This window comes from Papio anubis, chromosome 15 (genome assembly GCF_008728515.1).
Source record: "Papio anubis isolate 15944 chromosome 15, Panubis1.0, whole genome shotgun sequence".
In the NCBI taxonomy this organism is placed as follows: Eukaryota; Metazoa; Chordata; class Mammalia; order Primates; family Cercopithecidae; genus Papio; species Papio anubis.
Genome location: NC_044990.1, coordinates 32,624,545 through 32,641,656, shown reverse-complemented (window position 1 = coordinate 32,641,656; position 17,112 = coordinate 32,624,545).

Below are 17,112 nucleotides of genomic sequence, written 5' to 3'. Positions count from 1 at the left end.
GTAGTATGTTATAGAGATTGTGACAAGATACAGTGTGATAATAGCAACCCAAAAGAAGAAAAAGAGAAGTTAGAGACTCAACACAAATAGACCATTGTTCCAATGGTTGTACAAGATAATGGGGAGATAGCAGTACAAAGTGAAAAGCAACTATCTCTTGTAGCTTAGACCAAAATAAAAGTAGATAATGATGTCAATAACAGAGATAGGAAGACAAAGAAAAAAAACCCTGATGGATAATAAAGACTTTACTGCAGAGTGTGTTGAGAGTATTTTGTCTGGTCTCAATATACAGGTCATGGTTGAAGACTAAGATTGTGAGTCACCGACTATGCATAGATATTACAGTCAATGAAGAGAAGCCCATCAATTATGACTCCAGAATATTTTGTCCTATATATTAGATGCCTTTATTTAATGAAATAATTATTCCTGTTCCAAATTCTACCTGAATCTCACAGAATGAGAAAAAAAGGGGGAGGGAAAGGAGAGAATCCCCCAAACCACATACCATCAACAAGCCAAGTATCAGAGCAATGTTTATGAAATCATTCTTTGCCAACTTCCGTATAGCATTTTGGCTTGACTTTTTATAACTTCTCTTTTCTTTAAGTGTAAATAACCTCCATGTTTCATTAAGCCTGGTTTTATCTGTATATTAATTATAATTTATAGAGAATGCTGAGAGACAGATGCAGTGTGAATTTCTCTGATTTCAGCATCCCTCAGAGAAGGTCTATACTCTAAATCTCAGAAAGAGAGAGCATATGACTGCTGACTGATATTTCATTTATCTGCAGTTTGACCTCTGCCACTGCTTCATCTCATTGCCCACACCCGCACTACCCTTACTTTTTTCTTGATGGCATATAATCAATATAAAGGGCATTATTCATGTTTCCAACACCTATGTGAAGGCAAAAGTTCCTAAGTTCACTACAAATCTGGGGGAGCTGTCCTGCTGACCAGACCTGAAGCCTGCATTTAGATGATCTTCCCTTAAAATATTTAATGTAAAGTTGATTTCTTAGTTGTGCCTTGGTCTTAAAGTGTCAAAATAAGTTTTCTAAGAAGTGTATTTTTTAAAAATGTGCTCAAGAAACTTCTCCTGTTCTGTTCTATAGGCAAAGTGGTTCTTATTTAATTAATTTTGAAATAAGAGACAAATGAATAAGCTGTACAAAATCATCCCATCACTTTGTAAGGTTATACTAATAAAAATAAAGAGCTTCAGTCTACAAATTCTATAATTTGACTGACTTTAAATTATAAATGCCAATTCTTATCCTACAAATGCAAACTCACTGAGGGAATATCAATGGAAAACAATTACTAGGTGGATTTTCGTGTTCTGGTTCCACAAAATAAAATACATTTAGTGTTTCCAAATCAATGCTGGAGGAAGTGTCAAGGCAGGGGGACACATTTACTCATTTTGCAGAGATGTCCAAAGCTATTAACTTTCTGCTCTTTAATTAGAAAGGCAATGCAGAACTATTATTTTGCTCAATTGTAGGAAATTCAAGACATATGGTATTGGGAAAGAGTCCTGAATTTGTGAAATCTTATAGATCCAAATGTATTTTTAGTGTAATAGCAACAGTCACTAAAATGTGTTTCTATTTTTATGACTATAGCTTGATTCATTAAGCATGAACCCTAGGCATACAAAGATAATGGATATTGAAAGAGGAAGATAATTGTAGGAAAATCAGGATGCTGACATAGCTTTAAAAATAGTGTTATACAAATTTTCTTACACAATATATGAAACTGCCTGATTTTAAAATTAGTTTTAGGGTAGGAATTGCCATAACTTTCAAAATATTCTTTAAAAATCATTAATAACAGATCAAGGGGTTCTCTGTTTATTTAATTATAGTTTCCTTTCTTCACATATAATTACTTAAGAATAAACTATTGTTCTCATGTTAGGCCACATTAAGGGAGTTAATATGACATATTTCTTAAGCCCAAGACACTTGAAGTTACTACCAATGCTCAGATTTTTAGTATAGGGGAAGGGAATTGAAATATGTTATGCTGCATGGTAATCCTCATTCCTTTATTTAAAACTTTATTTTCATATTGAGTTTTATGGATGAGCACTGGAGATAAACGGAAAGCTGAAAAGAGGTAGGAAGAGAGAAAAATAAGAAGAAAATAATACTCTGAAACATTTGACTCCTTTGAAAGTTTATAAGAATTCTAGATGCTACAGAATAAGAGGGCCACTGTTCATTCCCACTAATTTAAAAACTGGTTGGCTGTATGTCAATGACAATTATTTGTTTATTTTCATTTCAAATGATGGATTACTGAATGACCTATTTTCCTTTCAAGAAAAAATTGGATTCTTAACCTAAAAGTGTGAGATGGAACTAAGAGATATGTAAATATATTTTCATGGAAAATTATTATTGTCTTGAATATAAATAATCATTCTGTTCAATTCATTCAACTTCAATGGCTACTGAATTCTAACTATGGGCCAAATGTTGTTTTAGGATAGAGGTAAATATGACAGAGTTCCTGCCTGTTAAAAGTTTAGGGCAGGAATCTTAATTGTATCATAGCGTTTAACGCAAGTTATGCAGCTAATAGAGCCCAAGGCTGAATTTCTAAATCTAAATTACTTGCTTGCTTTCTTTTCTGTTCTTCAATTTACATGAAAAGTCAGTGGACTTTAGAGTTAGATGATGCTGAGTATTTTACCTACCCTCTCTTAATAGCCATTTTCCTATCCATAAAATAAAACTGCCACTTATGGCACTTCTTCCTTGTCCCTGCCTAGAATTTTTAACCTTTTTGTCTTGTTTTAAATACAAAATTAAAGTGGTTACTGTAAAAATGCAAATGGCACAAAATAAAAACATTCACATGTTAAGGTCTCCCTCACTGTTGTCATGCAATATAATTCTACCCCTTGGAATTAACTTTGACTAACAGATTAGTGTATATTCATCTTTATTTAAAAAATTAACCTCTAAATTGATAAGAACTGAAGAACATGTCTTCCTTGCAGAATTTTTCACTTATTGGAATTTTTCTTCAACATAGAAAAACAAAAACCTTTATGACACATGGTATGGTTTGAATGATGGTGTCCCTTCCAAAATTCATTTGAAACTTGAGGTGTAGCCTTTTAAAAATGATTAAGTCAGGAGGGCTCCAACCTCATTAATATAATTAGCACTCTCAGTAAACGGCTTGAGGTTGAAGCTCTCTTGCTTTTCCACTCTTCTGCCATATGAGGACATGGTTATCCTCCTTTTGTACTTTCTGCATTTTCCACCCTGTGAAGATGCAGCAAGAAGGTCCTCACCAGACACCAGATGCCAGCATCTTGATTCTGGACTTCTAGCCTCCAGAACTATAAGAAATAAGTTTCTATTCTTTATAAGTTATCCAGTTTTGAGCATTTTTTAAAGTAGTACAAATGAACTAAGACAGTACATATTCTAAAATGTGATAAAAGCATTGCTGCATAAAATATGTACTTATTGTTTAAAAAAGAATTCTCCTTGTGTAATTTACATATTAGCCTCTTCAAAGCAGGTTTCCATTAACTCCTGGAGAAATATATATACTTCAGTTTAATGTAGTTAAAATATCTGACTCAGAAAACAGCCTACAATCAGATCTCAACTCATCCACTTACTAAATGTATAACCTTGAGAAATTTGCCTCTGTTCTCTATATCTCAGTTTCCTCATTATATAATGAGTTAATAATGACACCAATTTCACAAAGTTATTGTGAATATTAAATGAGTTAACACATGTAAAGCAATGGCCTAGAGAAAGTTAACTCATTATTAAATGTCTGCAATTATTTTCTGTACCAAAATGGAATTGATAAACTTAACTATAGTTAAATAAAAAGTAAACTATAAAAAGTTTATTTTCTCCTTTATGATACTATGAAAGAACTACCTCCTTGGAAAACACTTATTAATATGTTTAAAATATGTGTACAAACCAACATGTAAAGTATCTCACCTTTTATAGAATTCACATAAATTTGGTAATAAGGCAGCAAATGGAAATGATTTTTCCCTTAGGACTCTTACTAGAGCTTTTTGATACATCTGTTTTAATTATTTAAATAAAGTTATACCTAAAATATATCTAATTTATGGGTAATATGTTTATTTAGGTCCTTATAGTACCTTAGGATCTTTATATCCTTCTGATGTAAGAAGTTTATTATAATATTTTATTTTCTCTCACTAGTACAGTTTTAACAGAATGCTGTTTTTCCCCCTAGATCAGATCAGGCAGCTGTCATACTTACTAACTCATGCAACAGATTATAAACTAAACCAACAATATAATGACTGGAAATCAATCTAAAATTGTAGACAATATGGGCATAATAATTTTGTGTCCTTGAACACTGACAGTCATTTATTAAGATAAGGGATTATTTAGTACTTATAACTGAATAACAGTTGTAACTGTATATGAAGATAAGAAACACTGTCCTGTGTTCTGAAACTACAATAACGTTTTATGTCTCACAAATCTCTGTACAAATAAATATAAAACTATATGTTTTGATGGCAGAATTTTAAAAAAATAAGCTGTAGCTATTTAAATTTGGTTGCTCTGAATTTTAGTAACTTTTAATAATTAAAATATAAAGACAAACACCATTTATAATGTTATGCTTCAACAATATTGTTTTGAAGTATACAGGGACAGAGAGAAGCCCAGGCAGCTGTGGTTCAAATCCTAGACCTGGTGATTTCAAGCAGTGTGAACATTTAGCAAATTACTCGAACACTGTGTGTCCTAGATCTTTTTAAATCTATAAAATAAGGATAATAATAGTGCCTATTAAAGAAAGATCCATATAAAGTACGTAAAGTGCTATATAACATATGAAGCAGTCAATTTGTATTTGCTACAATTATTATATTTGAATGTATATGGTTCTTTGAAGACAATATTTTTGCCATTGGTTTGACTTCTATGAATGTTCTTGACTTAAAATGTTGATGATTTTGCACCTTAGTTGATTGCACCTAAGTTGATGTGCCCAGCTAATATTATCTGTCAATGTCCATATAGTTAATGACAACTCTACCCTATGGTGATTAGTACTCATGATTGTAAATTTTGAAAATTATTTTGAAATCTTGCTGACAGTCTGGATTGCTGCTGAAGTTCAAGCTTTGTCTTGTCCACAACCTTTGTTCCACAGGACCTGAGTTCAAACTGTTTCTTGGCAGTTGATCTTTGTCTTAGAAAATTTCAACAAAATGTTCTGGTGAAGGAAGGTTTTTTGGTGTGGAACAACAGATGTAAACTATGGAAATACACAGAAGTAAAGACATTTTTCAGAGAACCAAAGGTAATCCATCCCATAGTAAAATCACTGAAATACAGATCAGAAGTCCTGAATTTTTATGCCAGATCAATAACTTGCCTATTAAGTAATTTAGATTATCCGAGTCTCAATTTCTTCCATATAAGCTACCTCTGCTATGATTAGTGAGTTCTTCGTAAGTTATCATGAACATGTAGATCAAGAATTCAGGAACGATGTTAGGACAATGTTCCTGCTCTCTGCTGATCCACTTTTCTGTTTAATAACAAGAGCAATATATCACTTTTTAGCGTGTTACCATTTCACTTAAAACTTAAAAACTAAACTTTGTAATGATTTCTCATTGCTTTCATTTGAAATCCAAATGTCTCTGGTGGTGAATAAGGTGCTGTGTGTCACGGTTTCTCCCACCCCCCAGTGACTATGCTCGATTTCTCTCAGTTCACACAATTTAAAGGAAATAGGAATGCTGGCAAGGATGTGGAGAAAGGGGTACAACAATACGCCATTAGTGGGAATGTAAATTAGGACAGCTATTATGGAGAACAGTATTAAAGTTTCTCAAAAAGCTAAAAATATAATTTATATGATCCAGCAATTCCACAGCTAGGTATATATCCAAAGAAAGGAAATCAGTATATTGAAGAGACATCTGCACTTCCATGTTTATTGCAGCACTATTCACAATATCTTAGATTTGGAATCAATCTAAGTGTCCATCAACAGACAAATGGATAAAGAAAATGTGGTACATATGCATAATGGAGAACTATCTATCCATAGATAGGAATGAGATCCTGTCATATGCATTTTTTAAACTTCTAATACATCATATGATCTATCACACTTCCCAAATCATATTTATTTACTTTGTGTTTTCATCCTTAACAGAGTAACAGCATACTTAGAGCAGGGGTAATATGAGTTTGATTCCCTTTTTATCCTTAGCTAAAGGATACCTAGTACACAATAATTATATATTATATAATATTTTTAAACAAATTAATATGCTACCATAGATTTTAGTACCAACTACAAGTTGATTTTAAAGCTTTAGTTCAAACCCAGGCCTTTCTCCCAAACGTAATATTTGTTTATCTGAATTTCTGCTAAACTCCTCACTAAAAGTTCCACAAGAACCTCAAACATAACATTTCTAAATAATGTATAGTTATTTCTTTTTTCTCTTCTCTTTCTCCTGTATGAATTTCAGTTAGTGGTACTGCTATCAAACCAATCAACCAAGAATACCTACTAGGCATTTTTACCTGCTTTTCTCACACTCATATTTTAAAAAATGAATGATCTTGTGTATTTGATCATATCACTCTGCTAAATAAGTTTATTTAATGGAAAAATAAACAACCTAGGAATATATTCAGCCAAGGAATTGAAAGATCTATGTAAAGAAAACTATGGAAGACTGACGAAAGAAATTGCTGAGGACACAAACTAATGAAAAAATATCCCATGCTCATGAGTAAGAAAAATTAATATAAGATGAACATACCACCCAATGCAATCCACAGATTCAATGAAATTACTATCAAAATACCAATGTCATTTTTCAAAAAATTGGGAAAAAAATCCTAAAATTTATATATAATCAAAAAAGAGCTAGAATAGCCAAAAGCAATTCTAAGCTAAAAGAATAAAGCTGCAGGCATCACTGACTTCAAATTATATACAAAGCTACAGTAAACAAAACAGCATAGTACTGGTATAAAAATAGACACATAGATCAATGGAACACAGGAGAAAACTCAGAATAAGCCACATATCTACAGCCACCTGATCAACACAGTCAACAAATATACACTGGGGAAAGGATACCCTACTCAATAAATGAAGCTGGGAAAATAGGATGGCCATATGCAGAAGAATGGAACTGGACCCCTATCTCTCAACATATACAAAAATCAACTCCAGATGAATTAAAGACCTACATGTAGACCTGGAATTATAAAAATACCAGAGGAAAGCCTAGGGAAAATGCCTCTTAACATTGGTCTATGCAAAAACTTCCTGACTCTGGCATCAAAAGAACAAACAATAAAAACAAAAGTAGACAAATAAGACTTAATTAAACTAAAAAGATTCTGAAAAGTAAAAGAAACAATTAATAAAGTGAACAGAAAATCTGAAGAATTGGAGAAAATATTTCTTTTTTTTTTTGAGACGGAGTCTCGCTCTGTCACCCAGGCTGGAGTGCAGTGGCCGGATGTCAGCTCACTGCAAGCTCCGCCTCCCGGGTTTATGCCATTCTCCTGCCTCAGCCTCCCCAGTAGCTGGGACTACAGGCGCCCGCCACCTCGCCCGGCTAGTTGTTTTTTTTTTTGTATTTTTTTAGTAGAGACGGGGTTTCACCGTATTAGCCAGGATAGTCTCGATCTCCTGACCTCGTGATCCGCCCGTCTCGGCCTCCCAAAGTGCTGGGATTACAGGCTTGAGCCACCGCGCCTGGCCAGAAAATATTTCAAACTGTGCATGAAGCAGAGAAATAATATCCATTTATAAGAGACTCAAAGACTCAACCAACAATAACTCCATTAAAAAGTGGGCAACACACGGTAGACACTTTTCAAAAGAAGACGTACAAGTAGCCAAGAATCTATGAAAAAAATGTTCAACATTCCTAATCATCAGAGAAATGCAAATTAGAAACATGAGATATCATGTTACATCAGTCACAATGGCTGCTATGAAAAAGTAAAAAGAAAAAAATGTTTAGGATGCAGAGAAAAGGAATGCTTATACACTGTTGGTGGGAATGTAAGTTAGTACCACCTCTATGAAAAACAGTATGGAGACTTCTCAAAGAAATAAAAATAGAACTACTGTTCTATCCAGCAATTTCAGTACTGAGTATCTACCTAAAGGAAATGTTCTCCTTCTATCAAAAAGATTCTAGGAGAGAAATATCCGTGTCAAGATAGCTGACTAGAAGCAGCTAGTGTGGGCTGCTCTCACAGAAGGGAGATGGGGTGGCCAGTAAACACTAACTGTTCACCTAGATTATCCAGGAGGACACATTGGGATTCATCAAGGAAGCAAGGAAACCCACAGAGACCAGAGAAGAGTGACACAGCACAGTCACTCTGCCGGGATTGGCAGGGAGGCAAGTGAGGTTCCCCACTGCAGAAAATGAGTGAGAGAGAACCCCCAGGGATCCATATTTCTGTCATAGACCTTTGCAATCCTGGGCACAGGGAATCCCCCCGACCACCTTCCCCTGGGGCCTCTGTAGTGACACAGAGAGCTTCATGGAGTCTGTGCAAAGCTTCTGCTCAGGCACATATGGATCCCCAAGGGCCTTGGATTCCTGAGCACCCCAGCACTAGCTGCTGTTTCTTTGCCATCAAAAGAGTCCAGGCTCTCTCACATACTTCCAGGGCTGCATCCTTTGTGCTGAGGAGCCTACAATCTGCAAGCATCACCTCGGTTACACCTAACCAGGCAAAGCCCAATGCCTTGGGACACTAGTGCATCCACCCCACCCCTGCCTGAGCACTTGGACCCATAGCAGCTCTGCACTTCTCTGAGATGGAGCTCCCAGAGGTAACAGGCAGGCTGCTTTTTTTGCTGCTTCTGCATTCCCCACCCCTACTGCCCTCAGGTTAGGGAGGGAGCAAAGAGCCTAAAAACTATTGTGGGCTTCCAGCACACCACAGTTGCCTTAAGGAAAATAAGTCACGCTATTTTCCATGGGGGCTCCTGCTCCTGTTACTCCTCACTGGGCAGGGATTCCCAATCTGGACCCCCAGCAAGTCATGCTGCCCCCAGCCTGAGCCCTTCAATTGGTGACAGTCCTGTGTTTCTCCGGGGAGGAAATCCCAGAGACAACCCACAGGGCCTCTACCATTGCTGTGTAGCAGTACTTCCCTTGCTGCCCTCACACTGCAGGAAGAAAATAGACCCTAATTGGTTTGCTGGCACCTCCAACACACCACAGCTGCCATATGGAGAGGAGTCCAGTCTCTCTTCCCCGTGAACCCCTGAATCCGTGCTCTTCACCAGGCAGAGCCCCCAGCTTGGGCCCACAGTGCAGCATCTCTCCCATAGCAGCTCTTTGTCTCTCTGGGGTGAAGCTCCCAGGGGTATCTGACAGCTCCTCTAACACGGCTGCTTCAGCCATACCTGTCCTTGCTGCCCACAGGCTGGGGAAGAAACAAAGAGCCTGAGTGCTTTATTCATGCTTCTAGCATGCTGTAGACACCCTATAAAGAAAATGGCCAGAATGTGTTTCTTGCAATCCTCCTCCTCCTCCCTGCTTGTCACCAGGCAGGGGCCCTTGGCTTGAGCCTGCAAAACCGCTATCCAACCCTGGGCCAACAGCTCCAATTAGCAGCAGCTCTGTGTTTATCTGCGGTGAAGCCCCAAGAGACAAGTGAAAAACCCTCTACCATTGCCATTGCCAAGGACCCCACCTCTGCTACCCCAAGCTAGAGAGAGAGCAAAAAGCTGGATCATGACCCAGGGCTGCAGTGAGTAACCTAGAAGACCTAAGCAGAGATCTGCAGGTAGCCAGAACTCCAGGAGGAGAGACGCTTACACTCTCAGAGAAATGGGAGGTAGCCCAGTGGCCAATGCCAGGAAATATAGAGGAATCCCATGGCTGAGCAAGAGTCTACCTACCAGCCATTACATATAAGCACCATCTCCTGTATTGCAGCCTAAGCATCAACACCAATAATACTTTTATAATATACTCTACTGTGAAACCAAGGACAAGAGTTCAGCTACAAATAAAAATCCTGCACAAAGCCTTGGCTCTGTGAAAACCCAAGAATAAAGCCTACTGACTACTCAAAATACACCACAGTTAGAGGGATATTAGCCCACATAATGAGAAAGCACCAGTGCAAGAACTCTGGCAACTCTAAAAGCCAGTGTCTTAACTCCAAATGACCACACTAGCACCCCAGCACTGGTTCTTGACCACAATGAAATGGCTGAAATGGCAAAGAATTAAAAATCTGGATGACAATGAAGATCATTGAGATTCAGGAGAAAAGTTGATACCCATTCCAAATAATCTATGTATCCAATAAAATAATTCAAAAGATGAAAGACAAAATAGCCATTTTAAGAAGGAATCAGACTAAGCTGATAGAGCTGGAACGCTCACTATAAGAGTTTGATAACATAATCAGAATTATTAACAATAGAAGAGTCCAAGCTAAGGAAAGAATCTCAGAGTCGGAAAAACAGTTATTCAAATAAACTCAGACAAAAATAAAGAAAAAATAACTTTACAAAAATGAACAAAACTTCTGGAAATATGGAATTCTGTAATGAGACCAAATCTACAACTAATCATCATTCCTGAAAGAGAAGGAGAGAGCGCAAAGAACTTGGAAAACACATTCAACAATATTGTCCATCAAAATTTTCCTAAACTTGCTAGATAGGTTGACATGAAATTCAGAGAACTCAGAGAACTCTTGCAAGATACTATACAAGATGACCATCCTCAAGATAAATAGCAGATTCTCCAAGGCCAAAGTGAAAAAAAAATACTAAACGCAGCTAGAAAGAAGGGGCTGGTTACCTACAGAAGGAACCATCAGGTTAACAGCTGACCTTTCAACAGAAACCTACAAGCTAGAAAAGATTGGGAACCTATATTCAGCATCCTCACAGAAAATAAATTCCAACCAAGAATTTCATATCAAGCCAAACTAAGCTTCATAAGAGGAGAAATAAAATCCTTTCCAGACCAGCAAGCATTAGGGGAATTTGTTACCATCAGACCTGCCTTAGAAGAGACCCTTAAGGGAGTTCTAAACACGGAAACAAAAGACTGTTACCAGCCACCACAAAAACACATTCAAGTACACAGACCATCAACACTATAAAACAAACTCATAATCAAGTGTATATAAAATCCAGCCAACATCATCATGACTAGATCAAGTCTGGATATATCAATATTAATCTTGAATGTAAATGTGTGTCCAGAATTGGTTCCTTCCAGTGGGTTCTTGGTCTCTCACTGACTTCAAGAATGAAGCCGCAGACTCTTGCAGTGTTACAGTTCTTAAAGATGGTGTGTTTGAAGTTTGTTCCTTCAGATGTTCAGATGTGTCCAGAGTTTCTTTCTTCTGCTGGGTTTGTGGTCTCGCTGACTTCAGGAGTGAAGCTACAGACTTTCACAGTGAGTGTTACAGCTCTTAAAGGCATTGTGTCTGGAGTTATTCATTCCTCCCTGTGGATTCTTGTTCTCACTGGTTTCAGCAGTGAAGCTACAGACCTTCGCCGTGAGTGTTACAGCTCATAAACCTAGTGTAGACCCAAAGAGTACACAGCAGCAAGATTTATTGTGAAGACCAAAACTACAACCCATCCACAGTGTGGAATCAGACTGGAGCAAGCTCTGGCTACTGGCTGCTGTGGCCTGCTTTTATTCCCTTATTTAGCCCCACGCACATCCTGCTGATTGGTCCATTTTACAGAGAGCTGATTGGTCCATTTCACAGAGTGCTGATTGGTCCTTTTTTTACAGAGTGCTGATTGGTGCATTTACAAATGTTTAGCTAGACACAGAGTACTGATTGGTGCATTTACAATCCTTTAGCTAGACAGAAAAGTTCTCCAAGTCCCCACTCGACCCAGGAAGCCCAGCTGGCTTCACCTCTCAAATAGGCTAAATACCCGACTTAAAAGGCACAAAGTGGCAAATTGGATGTAGAAGTATGACCCAACTTTATGCAGTTTTCAAGGGATCCATCTTGGTTGGGCATGGTGTAATCCCAGCTGCTTGGGAGGCTAAGGCATGAGAATAGCTTGAATCCAGGATGCGGAGTCTGCAACGAGTCAAGATCATGCCACTGCAATCTAGCCTGGGTGACAGACCACAGCTTTGTCTCAAAAGAAAAAAAAAGATCCGTCTCACATGCAGAGCCACCCATAGGCTGAAAAGAGCAAGGGCTGCTATACTTATTTCACACAAAATAGACTTTAAATCAACAACAATCAAAAAGGACAAAGAAGAGCATCACTACATAATGATAAAAAATTTGATTCAATAAGAAAGGCTTAAGTATTCTAAATATATATACACCAAACACTGGATCACTCAGATTCATAAAGCAAGTTTTTAGAGACTTATGAAGAGACAAATAACCATACAATCACAGTGGGAGATTTCAACACTCCATTGACAGTATTGGACAGATCATGGAAGCAGAATACTAACAAAGATATTTGGGACCCAAACTTGATGCTTGACCAAATAGACCTAACAGATATCTACAGAACATTTCACCCAACAACAACTGGACATATATTCTCATCTGCATGTGACATATACTCTAAAATTGACCACAGCCTTGGCCATAAGGAATTATCAAAAAATTCAGAAGAATTGAAATTACACCAACCACACTCTCAGATCACATATCAATAAAAGTAGAAATTAATACCAAGAGGATCTCTCAAACCTATGCAATTAGCTGGAAATTAAACATTCTGATCCTGAATGACTTTTGAGTACACACTGAAATTAAGGCAGAAATAAATAAATTTTTTGAATGTAATAAAAACAAAAATACAGCATGTCAGAATCCCTAGGACAGATCTAAAGCAGTGTTAACAGGAAAGTTTATAGTGCTAAATGCCCATAGCAAAAAGTTAGAAAGATCTTAAATTATATAAACTTACATCAAATCTGGAGGAATTTGACAAACAAAAGCAAACCAACACCGAAGCGAGCAGAAGAAAAAAAAATCAGAACTGAACTGAACAAAATGGAGATGAGGAAAACCATGCAAAACATCAATGAAGCCATAAGTTGATTATTTGAAAGCTTAAATAAGATTGATAGAACACTAGCTAGACTAATAAAGAAAAAAGGAAAAAGGTCCAAAGAAACACAATCAGAAATGACAAAGGGGACATTACTACTGACCCCATAGAAATACGACAAACTCTCAGAGACTATTATGAATACCACTACACACATAAACTACAAAACCTAGAAGAAACTGATATATTCTTGGAAATATACAACCTCCCAAGATTGAATCAGGAACAAATTGAAACCCTGAACTGATAAATAAAAAGTTCTAAAACAAATCAGTAGTAATAATACAAAAGAAACCCCACCAACCAGAAAAGCCCAGAACCGGAAGAATTCACAGCTGAATTCTATCAGATGTATAAAGAAAAGTGGGTACCAATCTTGCTGAAACTATTACAAAAAATTGAGGATGAGGGACTCCTCCATAACTCATTCTATGAGGTCAGAATCATTTTGATATCAAAACCTGGCAGAGACACAATGAAAGAAAACAAAAAAAAATTCAGACCAATGTCCCTCATGAACACAGAAACGAAAATTTTCAAAAAAAAAAATACTAGCAAATCAAATCCAGCAGCCCATCAAAAAGACCATTCACAATGATCAAGTACGCTTTATCCCCAGGATACAAGGTTGGTTCAACATATACAATTCAATAAATATGATTTATCACATAAATGGAACTAAAAACAAAAAAATCACACGTTTATCTCAATTGATGCAGAAAAGGCTTTTGGTAAAATTCAATGTTTCTTCATGTTAAACACTCTCAATAAACCAGGTATTGAGGGTACATTCCTCAAAACAAGAAGAGCCATGTATGACAGACTCACAGCCAACATTCTACTGAACAGGCAAATGCTGGAAGCATTCACCTTGAAAACCGGAATAAGACAAGAATGCCTACTCTTACCACTCCTATTCAACGTAATACTGGATGTCCTAGGCAGAGTAATCAGGCAAAAGAAAAAAAAAAAAAAAAGCCTTTTAAATAGGAAGAGAGAAAGTCAAACTATCTCTCTTTCCAGACAATATGACACAGTACCTAGAAAATTCCACAGTTTCTGCCCAAAGGCTCCTGGATCTCAAAAACAACTCCAGCAAAGTTCCAGGATATAAAAAAATCTACAAAAATTAGTAGTATTTCTCTACACCCATAACATCCAAGCTGAGAGCCAATCCAAAAATGCAATTCTATTTAGAATATCCACAAAAAGAATAAAATATCAAGGAAGACAGCTAGTCAGGGAGGTGAAAGATCTCTACAATGAGAACGAGAAAACACTGTTGAAAGAAATCAGAGACTACACAAACAGATAGGAAAACATTCCATGCTCATGGATAAGAAGATTCAATATTAAAATGGCTATATTGCCCAAAACAATTTGCAAATTCAATGCTACTCCTATCAAACTACCAAGGACATTTTTCACAGAATTAGAAATAAAAATTCTAAAATTCATTTGGAAACAAAAGCAATCCCAAATAGCCAAAACAATATGGTACTGGTAGAAAAACAGACACATAGATCCATGGAATGGGTTAGAGAACTGAGAAATAAAGCTGCACATCTCCAACCATTTGATCTTTGACAAAGCTGACAATAACAAGCTAGAGGAAAAGACTCCTCATTCAATAAAACGTACTGGGATAGCTGAATAGCTAATTGAAATTGGACTTTTATCTTTCACCATATACAAAAATCAACCCACTACAGATTAACTACTGTAAAGCCTATAACTATAAATACCCTAGTAGAAAACCTAGATTCCAAAAGCGATTGCAACAAAGACAAAAATGGAAAGATGGGACCTAATTAAAGTAAAGAGTTTCTGCACAACAAAGAAACTATCAACAGAGTAAACAGACAACCTACACTTTGGGAGAAAATATTTGCAAACAGGGCATCCGACAAAGGTCTAACATTCAGAATCTATAAGGAACTTAAGCAAACAAGCAAAAAAATAAACAACTGCATTAAAAAATCAGTAAAGGACATGAACAGACACTTCCCAACAGAATAAATCCATGCAGCCAGCAAAAGAATAAAAAAGTTCAATACCACTAATCATTAGGGAAATGTAAATCAAAATCAAAACAAAATATCATCTGACAGCAGTAGAATGGCGAGTACTAAAAAGCCAAAGACATAACTGATGCTAGTGAGGTCGCAGAGAAAAGGGAACACATATAGACTGCTGGTGAGAATGTAAATTAGTTCAGCTACTGTGGAAAGCAGTTTGGAGATTTCTCAAAGAACTTTAAATTGAACTACCATTTGATCCAACAATCTTATTACTGGGTATATACCCAAATGAATATAAATTGTTCTACCATAAAGTCACATGCACACATATGTTCATCACGGCATTATACACAGTGGCAAAGGCATGGAATCAACTTAGATGGCCACCAATGATGGACTGCATAAAGATAACGTGGTTCATATACACCATGGGATACTATGAAGCCATAAAAGGAATGAAATCATGTCCTTTGCACAACCTGGATGGAGTCGGAGGCCATTATCTTAAGCGAATTAACATAGGAACAGAAAACCCAATACTGTCTGTTCTCACTAATAAGTGGGAGCTAAACACTGAGTATATATGGACACCAAGAAGGGAAAAATAGACACTGAGGCCTACTTGAGGTCGGAGAAGGGTGAGGATTGAGGGTGAAGTAGTATTACTCAATACTACCTATTGAGTAATATACTCATTAATTGGGTGACAAAATTATCTGTGTATCAAACCCTCATGACACATAATTTACCCACGTAACAAACCTGCATGTGTATTCCTTAAACCTAAAATAAAAGTTAGAAAGAAAAGGAAGAGGATACCTAGCACTTGTGTGTTTATTGCAGCACAATTTGTAATAGTAAAGGTATGAGATCAACCTAAGTGCCCTCAACGGATGACTGGATAAAGGAAATGTGTGTGTGCATGTATGGATACACATACATACACATATATATACACACACGTATGCATACACACATACATGCATATATATGTATGTATATACACACATATATACATATATGCACATATGTATGTGTGCACACATATATGCATATATACATGTGTGTATGTGTGTGTTGATGTGTATATATATGTATATACAATGGAATACTATTATTCAGCAATGAGAAAGAATTAAATCATGTCTTTTGCAGCAACATGGATGGAACTGGAGGCCATTATTTTAAGTGAAACAATTCAGAAACAGAAAGTCAAATATTATATGCTCTCACTTATAAGTGGGAGCTAAAGAATGTGTACACATGAACATAGAACATGGAAAATAGACAATAAAGACTCAGAAAGGTGGGATGGTGGGTTTTGGGGAGAGGGATGAAAATTACATAATGGGTACAATGTACATCATTTGGTTGATGTTTACGCTAAAAACTCATAATTCAACCTTAAGGAATATATCCATGTAACAAAACTGCACTTACACACCTTAGATATATACACATTTTAACCAAGATTATTTAATAAATTCTCAGGAAAATGGATTTGAATAAAAGAAATTGAGACATTTTCTCTGAAAAAATCAGGAACCAGGGAACCTGGGGAATCGAATCACATTCTACAATCCATCTTTGTGGAGTGTAGCCAACAAGATGAAGAAAGTTGTATATAGAAACTTCCATGGGAAAGAAAAAACACAGTAGTGCCCACTGAAATATGAGATATTAGCCAAAGATCAGAAAACAGATTCTAGAGGAAATAGAAGCTATTGATACGTTCTGAACATTTACTTTGTGCCAACTGTTTTAAATAGATGACTTTATTTTTCATCATAATAAACCACTCATCTATATTCCCCGTGAGTGAAGAGACTTTGGCCACCATTGTAGACTGAGATTCTAGTACCCTGATGAAACTTATTAGATTCTAACAATATTTATTGGAAAAAATAAACAAATTAATATTGTTATGAAAAACAGAGTATCAGAGAAAACA